This window comes from Podarcis filfolensis, assembly GCF_964270895.1.
Source record: "Podarcis filfolensis genome assembly, chromosome: 14".
NCBI classification, from domain to species: Eukaryota; Metazoa; Chordata; class Lepidosauria; order Squamata; family Lacertidae; genus Podarcis; species Podarcis filfolensis.
The window spans coordinates 31,323,966-31,340,501 of NC_139616.1; the positions used below are offsets into that span (position 1 = coordinate 31,323,966).

Sequence of the window (16,536 nt, forward strand, 5' to 3'; positions counted from 1 at the left end):
GCCCACTTACACCACAAAGAACTCATAACCCACCTACTTTTAGCAGCCAGAAGCATCATAGCCAGACACTGGAGAGACCTGTCAGGAGTAAGCATGGACCAATGGTACCAAATAGTATGGGAAACAGCCCTACTAGAAAAATTAACCAATAAACTGAAACTGACATGGGGACAAACAGAAGAAGACACCTTCACCCCGGTATGGCTCCCCTTTATCACATAAACAGCCCAACAACACAATGACAAAAATCCACCAACAGCATACAAATCAATATGGCTAACCTGATCCAAAACACCCACCCACCCCACTCGCACATGAAAACAAAGACCACCACAGCCAACCACAAATGAATAACCACACCCTAGGCCAACCCCAACCTCTCTCACCACCAACATTGCCCCTTGCAATGTACCTGCAAGTACATTAAAGTACCTGCACAAGCAACGCTGACACCAAACCCTACATATAGTAAATAAAATAGAAACATTGCCACCCAAGCCCACCCCCACCCATCTTTCCCTCCCTCCACCTCTTTCCCCCTTTTCTTCCTAATGTCTCAACAAATGAAAGTGATTTGTAAAAATGTTACATGGGGAAAAAACCACGAGAGACATTGCACACTTTTGTAAATCAACAAAACCTTTAATAAAAATAAATAAATAAATAAATAAATAAATAAACGGCAGCCTCTTGAGACAGAGATGAAAATGTCAAATGGAAGCACATCAGTTATGCCTGCAAGCGACCCAACGAGGCCACATCAGCGTCACAAAGGAGAAGACAAACCAAGCAGGACAACTGCTGCCGCATTTGGTTTATCATTTCAAAAGCAAGCGCTCTCAAATGAGGTAACATTAAAAAAATTTAAAAAAAACCAACCTAGAGTGATTTAAGTTCTGCCTCTGGACCTAAGAGACCCCTATGCTCACATAGTAGGTCTTACCTTTAAAGAAAAGCCGGAACATATCAACATCTACACCCCAAACATCTATACCCTCAAACCCATCAAGGGATGCAACATTTGATTGATGGGCTAATCGGTCAAAAACCTCCAAATGTTTTGGGCAACAACATTGCTCATTTGCTTTGCATTCGGAAGGTCCCGGGTTCATTCACTGGCATCTCCAGGTAGGTCTGGAGCAGAACGCTGTCCCAAACCTGGGGAGCTGCTGCCAGTCAGTGTCGACAATACTGAGCTAGACAGACAACGGTCTGACTTGGTAGAAGTCTTCCTATGTCTATCTAGCTCAGTATTGTTTACACTGACTGGCAGCAGACGGGAAATTCCCTTTCCCACCTGGAGGTGCTGGGGATTAAATCTGGGACCTTCCACATGCAAATCAAATGCTCTACTAATGAGCTACAGCCCTTTCCCAACGATGCTTCATGCCTATCAAGCATAGCTCATTTGGTTAGAGTATGGTACTGATAATGCCAGGTTCGAGTCGCATATGGGACAGTTGCATATTCAGGTTGGGCTAGATGATCCTCAGGGTCTCTATGATCCAACTATGTGTCAGAAAAGGAGGGATAAATCTGCAAGTTTTGGTTTTTCTGTTTCTCCTTTCCACCCCTGGGCTGCATCCTACCTTAGTCAAATTTAGAGCAGACCCACTGAAATAAACGTTCATGATTAAGGCAGCTTTCTATGTTCTTCCTATGTTCCTAATGCCCATCATCCCTGAACACTGAGCAGCACAAATTGCTAAGATTGGCAGTTCAGCAACATCTGGAGGGCCAGGGTTTAGTGACCCCTTCCCTGGTGGTATCCCAGAGAGGCAGCTGCTGCATTAGATGCCTAGCTGTGGTTGCACAGGGTTCAAGAGAATGGATCCCATCAGGTTCACCTGGCATTGTCTCAGGGGAGGAAATGTCCCAACTGAGGAGCTGCATCCACCAAGCGCCACGGTCCTCAGCTGCTTTTATGAAACTGACGTGCCGCACCGCGAGGTTCATCTGCAGCGATTTTATTATTATTATTGATTTCTGCAAAGTTAATAGACCTGGCTAAGAGAATCCCGCAATCCGAGCTGCTCGACTTCCTGGCTGACACCATCGGCACAGAGTTAATGAGTTGATCAGAGGCTGAAGTTCCACAGTGTGACTGCAAGATCTGGCCCCAAAGCACAATTATTGATTGGGGTTTATTCTTTTCTCTTCTTTTTTTAATCTGAAGACAAGGCTCCCTTTATGACTTTTGACCAGATTTAACAGTCAGGCATCTCCTCCCCACTCTGCAAGCAGTCATAAAACCAGGCACTGGAACAAGAAAGAAATGACCGAGAAGGGAACGTGGGTGAGGATTAACACAATTTGGAACAGTGCACAGGGGGGGACATTTATCCCAGTTTCTCCTAATGCCAGAAAGCATGGAGCTACACAAGAAGCTGTCCTACACTAAGGTAGCTCCTTGGGTTCATCTGTCCCAGGGCTGGGGAACCTCTGGCCTGCAAACCCATTTTCCCCAAACCACATCCACCAGCTGACAAAACCCATGACATCAACTGATGGGTAGGAGGATGGTGTTAAATCCTACATTGGCTGTGCACCCATTCCCAGCACAGAGGAAGGGTATGCAGCCAAAGCAGCAGGATTTAACTGCTACTTTTATCAACTGATGAGTGGGGAGTTAAATCCTGCTCAGTTCAGCAAATTCCATGGAACGTCCCTGCTAAAAAAGAAAGGGGAAAAAAAATCTCTGTTTTAGCAGCTACCTGCTCACTCCTCTGCAGATAGAATCAACACCCTCCAAATGTTGTTGGACTCCAACTCTCATGAGCCAGCACGGCCAATGGTCAGGGATGATGGAAGTTAAATTTCAGAGGCATCTGGGAGGACACCATGCTGATGAAGAGTGTAAATTCAATTCCCAGCGACTTCACTGTTGCTAAACTACTCAGAATAGCAACAATTCTAAAGACATTTCCAGAGAGTTTTGCAATACCTTAAAATCTAACAAGTTTATTATGGGGCATCCTTTTTGTTAACTGGGCTCCATTTCACCTGATGCAACCAATCACTCAATCAATCCCTTTATTATGATAAATGACCAGTATTCACGGCTGATGCAATTCTAAGACACTGTGGAATTAAGCATTCTAATGAGAACGAAAGACAGAAAGCTGTTACAATTTACCGTACTAACGCAACCTCCTTTTGTAGGCAGTGCAAGGCAGGCTATTCAGAGCCTGAGGAAGCTGAAATCTTAGAAGATTTGGGACCAACACTGCATAAATAAACCCTGGAATTGTTCCCATAGGGTGTAGTGTCGGCCATGAACTTGGACTGCTTTAAAGTGGAACGGTCTCCCTTGGGAGGTTGTGGACTCTCCTTCCTTGGAGGTTTTCAAGCAGAGGTTGGTTGGCCACTTGTCATGGATGCTTTAACTGAAGATGTCCCACAAGGCAGTGGGTACAGACTTTTCCCTGGGGTTTACTCCCAAATCCTTTCTCATGAAGGAGTATAGCCACAAGGCAGCAGAGGTTTAAGATCAGTTTTCCTTCTCCTAGATGGGCTACCTTCCCAAGTTGATGAGCCTCATCTGCCCCTCATGTACAGAAACCACCTTCTTGACCACTGGACCCACTATTGGTCTTGTCCGTTCATCTGCCTGAGCTTGTCTTCACATGCAGGGCAAGTCCCTAACTCACTGAGGGTTTGAGACCCCTTGGCTACCCTCACCTGGTTTAGCCGGCCAGACACATAGTCATATAACAATACGCAGGACTCCCAGGTCTATGCAAGCTACATCTAGATAAACACATACATCAGATACACATGCATTATACCAGAGATGAAACTAAGCTGAGCACTTTTGGACCCAAAGACATTTCAAGCCTTTCAGGCAAAACAAGACACACTGCTTTATCATGGCACTTAACAGCCAGTCACCCATACAAACATTTCTTTGTTGGCTGCAGACTTCTGCCTGCAAAGATCTTTCTGACTGAAAGATTTTGGAAAAAGTGTTTGTCCTCAAACCCAAACACCACCTCAGAACAAAAATGGTGAATCTGCATGTTCTATCCCCACAGCAACCATTCCAGTTTGCCCAAAGTTACTAATATTTAATAATTCTGTGTGAGAGTGTTTTAAACCAGCCTCTGCTGACCACACATTAATTTTGCTAATCCTCAATGGCCCCAAAGGAATGTGTGTGTATGTGATAATTTAAAAGAACTGCTTCTGGCCCACCAATTGGCAACCCTTACTTGCCACAGAAGACCAGGCAAGAGGCCTATCGAGATCTGTCTTACACCAAGACAGGCCATTGGTCCAGTTAACACAGCACTACCCCAGAGCCATCTGTGACTGGACTTAACTGTCAGGGGTCCTTTACCTTTACCTCTTTTTTTTTTTTTTTACCAATGTGCTGCCCTCCAGATGTTGTGGACTTCAACTCTTCAGCTCTATCTCAATGGTAACACTCATTTAAAAGCAACCCCAACTTCGGGTTAAAGCTGTTACTTAGCAGAAGGCAGCTTCCTATGACAAGGCAAGGTCCATAGCTCAGGGGTAGAATATCTGCCATGCATGCGAAAGGTCCCTGGTTCGATCCCCGACGGCCTCTCCAGGTAGGGCTGGGAATTGTCCCCTACCAGAGAGCCACAGCTTGTTGTCAGTGTAGACCAGTGGTTTTCAACCAGAGTGCCGTGAATGATGGTCAGGGGTGCCGCGGGCAACACTGGGCTCCATCCCTCTTTCCTTCCCTCCCTCCTCTGATGCCCTTTAGTGTCTCTGCCCCCCAAAGGCTTGCATGGCTGTTTGTTGAAGCCCCCCTGGCTACAAGTTCCGCAAGCAAATGGTGTCTCTGGGGCTGGCCAAGGGGTACTGGTTTCCAGGAGCTGAAGCAGCCTTAGAGTAAGCAAGTAAGCGGGCAAGGGAGCCCAGCCAGCCAGTCCACCAGCCCTTGCTGTTGGGAATGGACAGACAAGTCCCAGGCCTCTGTGGGGCAGTGTGAGGAGCGGCACCTCTCTTTGGGGCGGGGGGGGCGCAGCTCAGAGACCAGGGGTGGCAGCAGTGGCTGCCCAGAAGATTCCCAGGGAGAGGAGGCTGAGGGAACACTCCACAAGGGAGGGTGTTCCAAAAAGGGTGAGGGGCTGCCAGCTTTGCAGGCAAGGGGTGACATAACTGATGGCTCCTGAGCCCCACAGGGGTGTCGCAGAAAGAAGGTAGTTGGTCAAGGGATCCGTGGACTCAAAACCTCTGGTGTAAACAATATTGGGCTAGATGGGCCACTGGCCTGAATCACAGAATTATGGAATGGTAGAATTGGAAGGGATCCTGAGGGTCATCTAGTCCAACCCTCTGCAATGCAGGACTTGGTATTATGCAGCTTGTTCCTATGTTCCTAGAGTGTCAGTCCATCTGCATATGCACACAAGCAGCTCATGTCTTCTGCAGATCAGAGTACAAATTAAACTGCAGCTCATTTCTGCCAAACAAAGCCAACTGGCAACCTCTCCTGTTCCAAAGATCACCGTAATTGCCATCATTATTCCTTCAGAGCTGGGAATCAGCAGTTGCTAAGCCCAGGCCTTGACCTGCAGGAACTGCAGCCCCTCCCTCCCACACCGGCAACAGGATCAAGCAAAGAACAGGTGCCGCCCCTGGGGAACAGATGCAATCGTGGTGTTTTGCACAGTGGCACAAAGTGGCAGGCAGCTGCTGCAAACACATCACCTCATTTGGCTGAGAAAACTTTGCATGCTGTTCCACTGGAACTTCCTAGGCAAATACACCCGGCAAAATTTAAGAATTCAGCTGGCTGGCTGCAAAGTCATCGGGAGGAGGACCTCGGGCTTGGAGCGTATATGTGGCTCTCTATACCTCTCTCCAGGCTCCACCTCTTCTCTGCAGACCACACCTCTCATTGGCCCAAGGGGTTTTTGCCTGGCTGGAACGTGTCTTTGAGTCTTTTTCAGCCTCATTCCCTTCTGGGCAATTTGCCAGGGGCCACATGCTGGGTGCAAGTGGGGCCAGAGGCAAAGGATGGGGGGCAGAGCAACATGTAAATTTTACTTTGTACAGTAGGCTAGTTTCAAGGCACATTCGCAACCCTCCCTATCCTCCACTCATGCAACCAAGAGTTATTATCGGTTCAAGGGCGCATTTCAGCCTTGCAAGCTTGTTTTCTACTGCTCCAGAGGGTAGGACCCAAGCCAATGGATTCATAGGAGAGGAAAGGAGATTCAGACTAAACATTAGGAAGAACTTTCTGACGATAAGTGATGTTCGACAATGGAACGGACTCCCAAAGAAGTTAGTGGGCTCTCCTTCACTGGAAGTTTCTAAACAGGGTATGGATAGCCACCTGTCAGGGATTCTTCAGCTCGGATTCCTGCATTGCAGGGTATTGGGACTAGATTACCCTTGTGGGGGGCGCTTCCAACTCAACAATTCTGTGATTCTATACCCCTTTTGCTGCAGGTGATGGGAAAGACCAGGTCTCAGGCTGCTACCCTGGACCACCACTGCCTGTGCTCACCAGCCTGGTGTAAAAAAACGGCACGATTCGGCGCAAGGCGAATTCCCTATGCTGAAACAGCAAATCGATTAAACAGTACCTAAACATGACTCAGCACAGAAGAGCAAAGCGGAACTGCTTTGTTTGATGATAACATGGCTATAGGAAGATAATTGATATATGGCCTTATAACGTGCTGCCTGCTATCCAGGATCTTTCTACCGTCCACTGCTAGGAAAGCTTTCCTCCTCCCACCTCCCCAAATTAAAATTAAACCAAACCACCTACAGGGAAGGGAGAGGGGAAGGAACAGGAGGGCTGTTTCTGGTCCCAACCAGGCAAGAGAAGGGATAAGGGCTCCTTTGCAAGACCCCTTTCTGCAGAAATGCAGCAGAATTTATTGTCATAATTTTCAGAGAATCGCAGCAATGCTCTCTTCCTTCCAGTCGCTGCTTCAGTCCCTAGAATGCATGAACCCACCCCACAACCCCTTTTCAAAACATCAAACCAACACCAGTCAAAGAACTGCTCACGACTGACAATCCCTGGAAGAAGAAGGCCTTAATCGTGGAAAACCAGCCACGATAAAAGCAGCTGATAGGAGGGAGTACTTGAATGGAATGTAAGTCCCACTCCCCAAGGTTGAAACTGGTTGGGATCTTTTGAAGGCAAGAGATTTTCTTACATAAGGGGACAGAGATACAAACAGTCATTTATGGCAAGGAAAACAGAGTGGGGGTGGGGCAGAAAAAGAAAGGGAATGGACACAGTGAGGAGAGCAAAGAGAGCGTCATTTCACAGGGGGCTTTGCAACCCTCTCCCCAGGTGCAAATATGGATTTGGAGGAGTGTTGGGTCAGGAGCAAGTGGGTGATCAAAAACTGATCACCTGCCACAAAAGGGAGGTTTTAGGATGGAAACACACAGCACAAACAAACGAACAGTGGTAATGCTAATCATACTCAGAGTGAACCTATTGAAATTAATGGACATGGCTAACTTAGGTTCATTAATTTGAGTAGGACTTGGTTGGATACAACACAGTGCAGAAAATGATGTGCTTCCTGCTTCTTTTTTGTCGTCAGGCTCTTCCCATCAAATTCAAGATTTGGCTACGGTCTTTTGAGTGTGGGTTGGGGGGCAATCTGAGAAGAAAAGATGAGCACAAATGCTACATTTTCTGTAACTACAGAAGATAAGGACACAAGATTCTCTGGGCTGGGTATGTTCTACAAGTGTTGTAATCAGCCCTGGGGACAGCATTCATCATCCTTTGGAATCTAAGCTTTCTTTCTCTCTTTTTTTAAAAAAGGTCGCTAGTCCTCAAGACTTCCAAAATAAATTCTGGGGGTCAGAGGTTGGGACTTTAGTGCCTGGCTATCTGTCTCCCAGTATCTTTGCTGGTGAGTTTTGATTTATTTAAATTTTTTGAGTGCAGAATATGAGATATGTAGAAGGAACTTTACCCCAGGTCAAAATTGGTTAGCAGCTTGGTTTTTATCACCCTTTGACCTCTTCAAACTCTACAGTTCCATTTAAAAAACAGTCACATATTTTGGACTTGCATGAAATGGGTGGGTTTATTTTAGTTAGTCACTTGCCTTTCAAGTAGTTAATTGGTTAAGTTTCATAAGCACTCGCAGGTTTGATAAACAAAACCTGCCAATCATTTGCTAAAAGGACATCCTTAGAGTCCCTTGGCAGGATGGTTAACAAACCAGAACCAAAACTGCTACAGAATAAAACTCCCTGATTAAAATATTCCTTCACTGATGGCAACAGCCCCCTACAAGAGTAGCTGATTAATCCACCGATGAAGCTGATGAAAAGCTTGCAGCACAAATTCCAATGTGAACCTGCCCAAACCGTTTGCTTGTTTTGATAATACAATTGAACTTTTAAATTTCTGGGAGTGGTGATGGGAAGGGTGTCCAAGACAAACTACAGAAGGCGTCTAAGAATGTTATTCTTGGGTAGAGGCTGTCTGGCTGGTCTGAATCGGCTTCCTGTTCCTCAGGAAAGAAGGACCATCCAGGAGGGATGGAGAGGAGCAAAGATGCTCAAGTCAGGATGCTGGTGGTGCTGATGAATTCATGGAGGATAAGACTGTCATTGGCTACTAGAAACAATGGCTTGCTTGGCCTTCACAGTCAGAGGCAGCAATGCTTCTGAATACCAGTTGCTGGAAACCACAGGAAAGCAAAGCGGTCTTGTGCTCAGGTTGTGCTTGCGAGTTTCCCCCAGGCATCTGCTCAATCACTATAGGAACAGGATGCTGGACCACGTGGGTCTTTGGCCTGGTCCAGAAGCCAGAAGCTCTTCTGAAGTTCTTACTATGATAGCACCTGGAAAGGCTCACAAGAGATACTGGGCATTGTCAGAATTGAAATCGTTCCCCCAAAATTAGACCAGTGGGGAAGGTTCCTTGAAAATGGGATGTGGTGTGAAGTGGGATGAGATTCCCTAAGAAGGATAGGCTAGATTTGGGGAAATGATAGAGACGAAGTGAAGTTGTGTCCTCAAGAAAGGGTTTTTTTGGGGGGGAGGGGAGGATTACCGGTAGTTCCCTAGAAGAAAAATGGGGGACAGGACATTAAGGGGTGGCTCTGGAAACAGATTAAGAAGGGAAACGCCCCCACACAATGGGAATGATGGGGAGAGTTCAACATGGAACTGGAGGAGGGGCGGGTGGCGAGAAAGGCCGTAAGGCAGTGGTGGCAGCTGTTTTGGAACTACAACTCCCATCATCCCTAGCTAACAGGACCAGTGGTCAGAGATGATGGAAACTGTAGTCCCAAAACAGCTGGAGGGCCAAGTTTGGCCATCACTGTCGTAAGGGGTTGAGGCTGAGGGGGCAGGATGTTGTAGAGGTAGAAACATCGGGGGGGGGGAGGTGAAGAGGGCTAATAAGAAGCCTCCCTACTAAAATGGGGGAGGTCGAAGAGAGCGACTGGGAAGAGAAACCAGACAGAACCAGAGATCTCCGAGAAGAGGACGCAATAAAGAGATTGGGAGGGGGCAATACTGGAAAAGGTTATCCCCAGTAGATCAGGGAGGCACATTGATGTCCCCTCCCTCCCCCCCCCCAAAAAAAAAGATGGGAGAAGCAGGATGCAATAATAGATAAAAGGGAAAGAAAATAAATTGCTTAAAAGGGATTACATAAAGACCCCGTCTACTGTATTAAGAACTGAAGGGAAGGGGTTGCTGCTCCTAATTATTATCTATCCTGTTCACAGGTAGGTATAAAATGGAGGCTATCTTCTCGCCTCCTTCCCGAGATAAGCGGAAGAGCGGCAAAGCAGAGCCCTCCCCCTACTCACCGCTTTCCAGGCAAACGCCGGCTCGCTCCGACCTCAGCCGCTTTCGCCCCCGTCTAGCCGCGCCGCCGCCGCGGTCCCCTGCTTGCAACTGAGCAGCCGGGAGGGCGGATCGCAGCTGGCCCGCTCGCCGAACGCGCCGCAGCCAATCGGAGCCGAGCTTTCGCCTCTCCGTTGCGGCGCCGGCCAATGGGAGGAACCGAGTGCGACACACCCCTCCTCTGAGGAGGGGAGGGGAAGAGTTGTTTTGTGCGGTTGGGAGGAAAGAGGGTAAATCTAAAGGACGTGGGTGGGCGAGATGGAGGGAGGCAGGCAGGCGGATGGGGTTTGCCTCTGAGACCGTGACAGGTGGTCCCTTTGATCAGCCCTTGGGGATGGGCAGTTTTTAACAGTGGTACCATTTCTTTTGAAACGCAGAGGAAGTATCAGGCTCAAGTCTACCTGCATCAGATCTCCCACCCTCCCTTGGAACTGTCTATTCCCCTGCCCCCTTCATTCTGTGTACAGTGGTACCTCAGGTTACAGATGCTTCAGGTTACAGACTCTGCTAACCCAGAAATAGTACCTCAGGTTAAGAACTTTCCCTCAGGATGAGAACAGAAATCGTGCAGTGGCAGCGCAGCGGCAGCGGGAGGCCCCATTAGCTAAAGTGGTGCTTCAGGTTAAGAACAGTTTCAGGTTAAGAACGGACCTCCAGAACAAATCAAGTTCTTAACCCAAGGTACCACTGTATATACATAACTCACTGAGAGGTAATTTATTTAGAGAATAATGTGTAAATTTTGTGTTCCGTTGGAAGCATTTGCCACATTCACCCCACACATTTTAAATCGCTATGATGGCCTTTCTCAACCTGTGGGTCCCCAGATGTTGTTGAACTACAACCCCCATCACCCCTAGCTAGCAAGGCCAGAGCTCAGGGATGATGGGAGTTGTAATCCAACAACATCTGGGGACCCACAGGTTGAGAACCGCTGGATGGCTCCTTCCCCCAGAGAATTCTGGGAGCTAAAGTGGGTTAAGGGTGTTGAGAGTTATTAGACCACAATTCCTCCCCCCACCCCTGCAGCCCCAGCTGGAGTTCCTAGAGCTTCCTGGGAAGACAGATTGATTACGAAACCTCTCTGCCAACTGTAGCTCTCCTGCAGTTACAGGATATCAGCAGGCAGCTGCAGTTCATGCATTGACTGGAAAGAAAAAAATCAAGAAATCCACCCCAAAACTTTTGCAGACGCAAATGGTATTCAAGGCAGGATCAAGTATAACCACCCCATGCTCTCATGAGCACAAATAATCACAAACATCAGAAGGATATTTGGAAGGGGCCTAATGGGGCTTACTCGCAAGTAAGTGGGGATAGGATTGCAATCCTACTTTAATTACATCCATTGAACCCAAGTGTGTTCCGAGCAGAAACCTTGGTCTGAATCGACAAACCAGTACTTGATGTTCTTATGGAATTCTGCTCTTCACAGCATATCAGTGATAAAAACACAGATTGGTGCACGGGCTGGCTGGCTGCTCAGATATGCCCTTTTTTATAGCTGAAATTTAGCAACCAGGAACTTGGCCCTGCTAGTAAAAGATAGTAAATAAGTGCACGATGACACGTCCTCTTGTAACCTTGCCAGCTGTTCTGATTAGATCCTCCTAATGCCAGATTATGCAATTGGTGCTACAAAGAAAAGCAGTAGGCAATTTGAGAAATAGCCAACCTGGACAGAGAGCAGAAACAAGGTCAATGTCTGGTGCAATGGGTCAGTGAACCTGGCTGTTAACCAGAAGGTTGGTGGTTTGAGCCCACCCAGGGATATTCTGTGGTGGGCAGAATTACTGCATTGCAGGGAGATGACCCATGGGATCCCTTCCCATTCTATGATTCTATGGAAAGTTACTTTCAAAATCCTCCTCTACAAATTTTGATGTTCCGTATTCCCACAGTATTCTCCCACACAAATATTCACTGAATATTTGATACCTGTTTCAACATAAGGACAAAAGAAGAGCCTGCTGGACCAAGCTAATGGCCCATCTTATCCAGTATATCCTGTTTTTACAGTGGCCAAGCAGGTGCCCGAGGGCAAACCACAAGCAGGACTCTACCTTCTCCTTGCAGTTTCCAGCAGCAGGTATTCAGAAGCACTGCTGCGACTCACCTTTGAGGCGGAGCATAGCCATCATAGCTAGTAAACCATCGAGGGTCTTATCCTCCATGAATTTATACATCCACTAAAACCATTTCTAAGAATTATTGACGTTTCAGAGTAGACCTATTTAATTGACATGATTTAGGTCCATTGTGTCTATTCTAGCTCAGTTAGAGCTTTCAATCTGAGCTTGCTGCCAATAACCAATTGCTTGCCACTCTCTCTGCTTTCTAGATTTGAGTGTTAAATAACATTATGCTCTTTTGACCCAGAAGCCTTTCCCCTTTTCATTTCCTTCACCTTGCCTTCAATTCTTGTATTATCTTCATTGTCCCAGCCTAGTTCTTCAAATCCTCCTGCCGAAGCATTAATACCCGGGGGGGGGCTGACATCTTTAATCATGCTACGTATCAAATGCCAGCACAGTTTAAGTGCATGATGTACAATTAAAGATGGCAGCGTTCTGGGAAAACAGCTCTGCTGAGATTTTCAAAGGAATGACAGGCAAATTGGGTGAGTTGAAGGGAGGAGGGAGAGCTGAGGTCTCTGCTCAGGTCTCTTCCTGACCAATGAGAGCAAGAAAAAAAAGGTAGAATTTGCTAGAGCAGCAGTGTTCCTGAATAGCCTGCTTTTCAGCCAACATCAAAGACTAGATAATAGTAATAATTTATTATTTGTACCCCGCCCATCTGGCTGGGTTTCCCCAGCCACTCTGGGCGGCTTCCACAAAGACCAAAAATACACTAATATGTCATACATTAAAACCTTCCCTTAAGATGTCTTCTGAATGTCAGGTAGTTGTTTATCTCTTTGACATCTGATGGGAGGGCGTTCCACAATAATAATAATAATAATTCAGGGTCCCTTCCAACTCTACAATTATGATTCTGTATCTTCAAATGGCCTTTAGCAAGTGTAACAGAGCTTTTCAGCCAACCATTGGTCTGGTTAGTGTGAAATTCTCTTTCCATGTGCCTCCAAGGACTGCAGAACACTGGCTCACAACTCTCCAAACTCACATGTCCAGGCACAGTGCATAGCCTTTCCTGTCTTTGGGTCCTATGTGAGTTTTTCCCTGCAGCTCCTAGGGAAATGAGAAACTGCCTTATACCGAGGACAGGCCTGTCTAGTTCAGTATTGTTGGTAACTGGCAGAGGCTCTCCAGGGTTCCAGACACGAGCTTTTCCTACCTGGAGACTGCAGAAGTGATCTAGCTTGGTGGAAGAACATCTGCTTTGCATGCAAAAGATCCCAAGTTCATTCGTGGCATCTTCAGATCCACTTGTGCATGTGGGCATGGGGTCTCCCGAATAGGATAAGCATTTGGAATTTGGAGAGGCAACTCCTCTGTAGTAAGTAGGGAGCAATGTTGAGAGGCCAGGGTAGCTATGTTTACAAGTGAGGGGAGTGAGGCAGACAGCAAGGAGGAAGAAGCCTGAGAACAATTGAAGAGGGACACAGCAGGAGTCTTCCGACTGGCAAACAAAGGGTGACCTAGAAAGCGATACAGGGTGTGAGAGCCAATCACACAAGGGGTCACTTGCCACCAATCAGGCTGACATCAAGGCAATCCTTGCAGAGCTTATTCAGGAGGGCGTGCCATATTTCTGAATCGTGCATACGCACAGACAAGGGTATTCTCCAAAAACAAAGCTCATGGTAAAGTGAAGCTGAATCAGAGTATCCCAGAATTCTCCTCTGCCCTACTTTCAAGAGGAGAAGTCCTCTCTAACGGATGCAAAAGCATACTGAGCAAAAGTGGAATGTATCTACCCTTTTGCTAATGTTCACATGAACACAGCATAGAAACAGGGCCGTGTCGTCGTAAGTTCTATTTGCACATTCAAAATTAGTGTCAGGGCTTAAACTGGGAAGTGAAAGCAGTTGTGCGCACCTTGATCTCCCCACATACACTGGGCATGTCTGCCCTACTCAGAATTCCCAGGCTGAGTGCAGAAGGTCTGATGAAGGTCTGATTCTCAAGATCAAAAACCCTGATTATTGCAGAGGTTCCTGATTGTGGGGAGAATTTCTTCGTTCATACCTGGATTTCAGAAGAGATGTGACCTCCAGTCTTAAATTTATTGTTTACTAAAATATGGCGGAACCGGAGAGCTATTCTACATGGGATGCAGAATGACGTGGTAGAGTGCTGGAGTGCCCCAGTGCACAGTGGCGTAGCGTGGGGGGTGCAGGGGGGGCGGGCCGCACCGGGCGCAACATCTGGGGTTAGGGCAAATCCATGGGTTAGGGGGCGCAAATCCACGGGTTAGGGGGCGCAAATCCACGGGTTAGGGGGCGCAAATTACTTGCCTTGCCCCGGGTGCTGACAACCCACGCTACGCCACTGCCAGTGCAGAAAGGGCATTGCATTTTGAATGCTCTACATTCAGCAAAACCAGCACATCAGAATGTAAACTTCTCTTAATAATACACGTTTCCTTCCAGAATTCTACCACACCACTCTCCCAACTTACTTTGCATAAGGTACAGAACAGCACTCATTCACAAGCAATTGCTGTTTTCACCCTGTGCAAAATATGCATTATGTAATAAATGAAGACAATTGGGAACGGGATTGTAGGAAACAAAAGATGCCTGCAGAGTTGAGCAGAAGACTTATTTTTAAATCCTGTTTTTCACCTCAAATCCCAAAGAGATTAAGGGGGTTGTTCCTTTTGTCTTCCACATACATGCAATAGTTCTGCTTCACAGTGCTGCAATTCTCCAGGCAACCCTCTTAACCTAATCTTTCTTTTGTATAGGAAATACTCAAATCGTTAAATAGAACAACTGTACTTTTGTTCTTCGAAAACTACTGTGCAATCAAATCTCCAGTGGGAAAAGTCTGGCTAGAAATCTCGCTCAAAAGAAAAACACTGGAATTTCCCACACAAGATCGCTTAATGTGGGTCAGTTACCTCTGGGTGCTTGCAACCAAGCTGGTTAAAGGACTGGCTCCTCTCCTACCAACCACCTCCTTCAGTGCATGTTTATGGGCAATGCTGGACTACGTAGATAGCACATGGAGAAGAGGCAGGTATCTCTTCTTGTCCTAGAACAGAGATGGGGAGTCTGTGGCTCTCCAGGTGTTGCAGCCCTGACACTCAGTAGGCAGGGACAGTACAAAGTGTAGTTCTGCAATCTCTGGAATGCCACAGGCTCCCTATTCCCATCCTAGAACATTCCAGTGCTGCTCTTTGTGGATATTCAATCTGAACCTGATAACTGCAATGACAGAATACTCACAAGTAAGGCCACTATACTTTGTTATGTCTAGAATACTTAAGTCTTCAGTCAGGTCACAGTGACATCTAGTGGTGAACTGTAATCTTCTGAATTTCCCCCCACATATTCTATGGTACACAAAATAATGTGATTGGGGCATGCTGGAAATTCAACAATCCCAGCCTGCTACCATTTCATGAAAATAAATGTTCTTGAAAGGACACCAGAGATACCATTTTAACATGCAGCTCATCTCATCTCAAACTCAAGTAAGAAAGATACTGCATTTCCACCCCGCTTGGTTTGAATGTACTGTATTTTTCGCCCCATAGGACGCACCAAGTTTTTTTGGGGGGAAATAAAGAAAAAAAAATTTATTTCCTCCCCAGGCGCTTGTGGGGCCAGCAGCGGGGAGACGCACTGTGCCTCCCAGCTGTCCCCAGAGCTTGCGGGGCAGGCAGCGGGGAGAAGCGCTCTTCTCCCCACCGCCCGCCTGCAGACCAGGTCCGGGGACAGCGGGAAGACGCGCTGCGGCTCCCAGCTGTCCCCAGAGCTTGCGGGGCAGGCAGCGGGGAGAAGCGCTCTTCTCCCCGCCGCCTGCCTGCAGACCAGGTCCGGGGACAGCGGGAAGATGCGCTGTGCCTCCCCGCTGTCCCCGGAGCTTGCGGGGCTGGTGGTGGGGAGAAGCACGCGTCTCCCCGCCGTCAGCCTCCAAACCACATCGGGAGACAGCGGGATGGCGGCGTTCCGCCTCCCCGCTGTCCCCCGACCTTGTGGGGCTGGTGCTGCGGCTCTCCTGAAGCCTGGAGAGCGAGAGGGGTCGGTGCACACCAACCCCTCTCGCTCTCCAGGCTTCAGCGAAAGCCTGCATTCGCCCCATAGGATGCACACACATTTCCCCTTCATTTTTGGAGGGGAAAAGGTGCGTCCTATAGGGCGAAAAATACGGTATGTATGTGGGTTTGTTTGTTTTTTGGTCATTTTGCAAGTTGCTTTGAATTGCCGTGGCTAAGAGAAAGCAGTATCTTTCTGGACCAAATTCAAGGTCATTTTATTAATTTACAAGGCCCTTAACAACTTGGGTCCAGAATACCTTAAAAACCACCCAATCCCTTATATCTCTGCCTGATCACAGATCTCTTCAGTGTCTCTGCGGTCCCCTATGGTTGATGCTTCACTTGTAATGACCAGAAGCCATGCATTCGGCGTTGTGGGCCCAATCCTGTGCAACTTCCTCCCAGATGAGGTTAGACAAGACCCCTCCCTGCTGAACTTCAGGCGCTTGATTTGACAGCAGAAATTTTTAGGTAATTTTCTGCTTCTGCGATAAGTGAATTTTAATAGTTCTTATTCATTTTACTTAAAACAACAACCCC

General features: G+C 47.4%; 1 protein-coding gene across 1 annotated transcript in view; it reads right to left on the bottom strand.

Annotated features, from left to right (window-relative positions):
• Window positions 1–9,886, bottom strand: part of ABAT (4-aminobutyrate aminotransferase) — a 39,202-nt gene extending 29,316 nt beyond the window's left edge. The window contains exon 1 of the mRNA XM_083585275.1: window positions 9,789–9,886. The gene's annotated coding sequence lies outside the window, so the exon portion shown is untranslated. The remainder of the gene's footprint in view (window positions 1–9,788) is intronic.
• Window positions 9,887–16,536: the final 6,650 nt, after the last annotated feature.